This window comes from Amblyomma americanum, chromosome 8, assembly GCF_052857255.1.
Source record: "Amblyomma americanum isolate KBUSLIRL-KWMA chromosome 8, ASM5285725v1, whole genome shotgun sequence".
Taxonomy (NCBI): Eukaryota; Metazoa; Arthropoda; class Arachnida; order Ixodida; family Ixodidae; genus Amblyomma; species Amblyomma americanum.
The window spans coordinates 95,408,426-95,412,630 of record NC_135504.1 but is presented as its reverse complement, the minus strand read 5'-3'; the positions used below and the strand labels follow the sequence as shown (position 1 = coordinate 95,412,630).

General features: G+C 50.4%; 1 pseudogene; it reads left to right on the top strand.

Moving 5' to 3' along the window:
- Positions 1-439: 439 nt before the first annotated feature.
- On the top strand, positions 440-3,805 carry LOC144102626 (uncharacterized; annotated as a pseudogene).
- Positions 3,806-4,205: the final 400 nt, after the last annotated feature.

Here is a 4,205-nt window from a genome sequence, read left to right as displayed (position 1 = left end):
GATAGCCGAGAACCTCGCGGAGCTTGTCGACGTATTCGGCTGCGGCTGATGAGGCGGCGTTTTTTTTGTAGTTTCGAAGAGTTCTAATTGTTTCTTTCCGGAACACCATCGGATACGGGCCGGTGGGTTGGGTTGGCCTTGGACCATCCTCTGGGCATGCGAAGCCCCATGGGAGGGACAATGACTCCCAGGCGACTGTGAGGGCCAGTCGCGCTCGTGTGGTCCGATGCCTGTGCGGAGGCAGGCCTGGGGACACACCCAGGCTGGACCCACGAAATCCGGCACGGGAAGCATGTGTCAAAGTGCAAAAGGTTTTGAAATACATGATAGTTGCCTACGCACGGGGGGCGTGCACGTCTGGCTACTGACGCCCCAGTTTCTGGTTACGGAGAGGCCAGGTCCGTGCGGGGGTTTACAGCAGCCAGGCTCTTCGAAAGCGATGTCCTCGGTGAGGCAGCTTCACGGTTGACCGGAAGGCCATCAGATTCATTGCGGTACGCCGAGGTAGGGGGCCGTAGTACGACCAGTGCGAAAACCGACGATGTTGTGGAGTACCAGCGGAGTAGGCCCGGGTCACCTCACCCTAAGCCACGTTCTTGGTTTGTGGCCCGGTCTGCCCAGCCTTGAACACTCCGTCCTTAGTAGGCGTGGAGCAAGCTGGGGGAGAAAATATTTGCATGGATGGTTTGTTGGCAGCACAAGTGTCCCCCCCCCCCCTCGGAAGTGTTACGTCATAGTGCCGAGGGCCGGAGGGCCGATAGGGTGGCGACCTAAGCTTCTACTGGCTGGATCGCACCACACATACTTGCGGTGTCTGAAAAACCAGGAAAAACACTCGGCGATTAGTAGCTGGCTGCTACGAAACATACCCTGAAAGTCGTGGAGCGGCCCGAGGTAGCTGACCCCCGGTTAGGTTCTCCTGTCTCCGGTGGTCGTAGCCCGTTGCGTTTGGTGGGTGGTCGGACATTCCATGAGTGGGGCCGTACCATTGGGCATTCTTGACGCCCTTCCTGTCCCGGCTAGGAAGGCCAGCGATGAAGTCAAGACATTCGAAGCCTGAGAGCCAAAAACTCGCAGTGTCTATTCCCATCCCTATGCCCATAAGCCCTTTCCCGACAACCATACAGGTTATCCATTTTACCCATCCTCTCCGCTACATCCCAGGGGAGATCAGGGAAGTCTTCCCGGGCCCGCTCCACCGGCTGTGGGTCGCAGTTTTTCGATTTTCCATACCTACGGGTGATAAAATTTCAACATTGCCCTGGGGCCTATTCATTTATTTTCAAATTGGATTAAGCCTGTTGTTCTTAGGTGGCGCAGGCAGGGGCTCATTATTTTTCAATCTTTTTAGGTTGCCCCAGCCTAATATATCTTCCTTTTTGAGACTGACAAACATTAGTTTGGTTTTCTGCATATTAATTTTTAGACCTACCGTTCTACTGTACCTAACTCAATGACCATGTTTTGCAGTTCATCTCCTGAGTGACTTAACACGGCAGTGTCATCAGCGAATCGTGCATTACTTAGGCATTCTCTATTACCTCTTACCCCAGCTGTTCCCAACCCAGGCCTTGAAATACCTCCTGTAAACAGGCAAAGATGGTGTCTTCCTACCTGGCCGTCTTTTTTATTGAAATTTCATTTCTGACTTTATGGAGGACTATGATAGCTGTCCACCCGATAGAGTGTAGGCAAACATGAAGTAAGACCGCCAAAGAAATGGTCTTTTGGTGTTTACCATTACTGCGTTCGAGAAGCACTTATGCCGGTTTCCGTTGGGTGAACAGGAGCGAGAGCAGCGAGCAGCTGGAGTAGTGCACGAGAGCAGAGGGTACGCGGGTCCTCGTCTCGCGAATGGAACATGCACGCTGCCCCGAGAGCAGAGCAGCACGGGAGAGCGCGTGACGTCAAGTGTCATGTGACCAAACTTTTTCCCGCGCTCGCGCTGTCTGCATCCCGTCGCGCGCTCGCGGCAGTCAACAATCCGTGCCAGTTTTGTGTCTGTCGCCGTCTTTAGCTTGCGATGGGTGAAGAAGCGCAGCGGCTGTTCATGGCCATGGTAAATGCTTCTCCGCTAACTGCTACACCAGGTAAGCGTCGTCTATCCTAAAAATTGGCTGCGAAACATAACAGCGCTAATACCAGCGCTTTCTTTGTGTTCACCACAGCTTCCATCGATGCCTTGGCCTCTCGTGAGAACATTGAAGAGAGACCCGACGGTAAGTGACAATAACTACTATGCATGGGGCCATATCTGACGATTGTTTTCGTCCATTTCTTTCATTGCTCACAGTTTCTCGCGCCGAATGGACTATTTCGGATAACGGGGGCGTCGCGGCGTGACGCAACGACGGACGAGAACGGCGCCGCACTTTCTCGCTATACTGTCAAACCTTCTTATGCAGTTTATTGCCCCTTTTATCTGTCGATGCGCCCAGATTGCTGTGTATGCATGTTTGACTAAATACGTTATTAACCAAGGTGCGATAGTAATCCGCTTGTTTGCCTTTATCTAATTATGCGGGTGGGCCAACTGACAAATTTTTGTGGTTACGTTGCGGCGCAGAAAGGAGGTGCTTGGCAGAGTTTTCGCAGTCGCAATTGTATGCAAGGGCGTCCGCAGAACTTTTTCCAGGGGGGTGCACCCGATGGCCGGGTATGGGGGAGGCAGTAGGTTAGCACCAAAAAGGAACTATTTGTGGTCTAAACTGCGCACATGAAACAAAAATTAGAAGCAGCAAATTAGTTCTAGGCTTGGAGAACAAACATTAGAATTTATTAATTAACAAAAAATTGAAATCAATAGGCAAAATCTGAATAACTTAATATCACCTAAGATTGCTAATCAAGAGCTGTGTATTTGTTTTCTACTAGTGCATGAATGATATCCGTAATTCCCGAGGGGGCGGGGGGGGGGGGGGCACCGCCCCTCTTCCGGACGCCCATGATTGTATGTTCACGCGCAGAGAACACCGCTGGGTCCGATGCCGGCGAGAGGGGACTGCAGCCAGCGCCAGGAGTGAAAAGAGGCGGTGGAGGTGAGCTTGTGCCAACTGCACTGCTTAAAACATTTTACGCTTTTAGTAAACTGGCCTTCTCTTTATTTCCGCTCCTGAGTGGACACCAGGAGAAACAAAACTTATGTTAGATTACTATTACAAATACTTTCCTCAGGTTGGTCCTTTCAAAAAGTTTAAGAACAAGAAGATGCTTTTAAAACAGGTTTCCCAGGATTTGGCCACTGTGCTTGGATGCCACAAAACGCCACAGCAATGTGAAAATCGTTACAAAACGGTGATGAGGCAGAAGAAAAAGGCAAGTGATAACAATAACAAATCAGGTGCTTCACCTTGTCCTGTCCCATTTGACGATGAAATGAGAAAAATTCAGAGCATAGATGACAGTCTTGAACCAGAGGTTCAAAGGGACTCTTTTGGAGTGACCTACAAGCCATCGGCATCATCAAGCGCTGACAGTTCAGCTGATCCGCCCTCACCTCTACTTGAGAGCTCCAGTACTGCGACGAACAGTTCAGAAAGTGGGGACAGCACAAAAGGGTCGGCAGAAGTCAAGAAAAGGGAATTCCGCGCTAGCACCAGTCGTATGCAACAGATGCAATTTTTTTTTTGACCAAATGCGGGCTATTAGTGCAGAGCGAATGGCTCGCAGGGAAGAACGGGAAAATGAAAAGGAGAAGAGGCGTGCTGAGCGGCGAGCTGAGCGCACTCAAGAACGCCAGGAACGTCGCAAGATGCACGAAGACAAACTTCAGCTCATCCGCGAGGCCCTGGGGCTCAGGCAATAAAGACAGTGCACTTCGAATGAGCATGTTTTGATGACTGTTTATTTCATACACCTCCTGTGCACGGCCAAAAACAAGGCTTGTTTAAGTATTTCCTCAACTTTTATTTCACGTTTAGCACTGTGCTTGCTTGCATTATGGCAGATTTTGTGGCTGCCTCCTTTTTAGTCCCATCTTGGCCTTGATTTTTTCTCGTTTGACTTCTGCAAGTGCCCGCAAGAGGCTCTCTTCTCTAGAGGTGCCACTGTGAACTTCAACTGCAGAAGGGGTTTGATCACTTTTATCCTGGGAGCACAGACGCATGTCCTGAAGTAGGCTATCAGGTGAGTCCCCATTGTCAATGCAGATGTTGTGGAGGACACAACACGAGAGTATAAATTTCGACATGTTGTCTACTGTCATG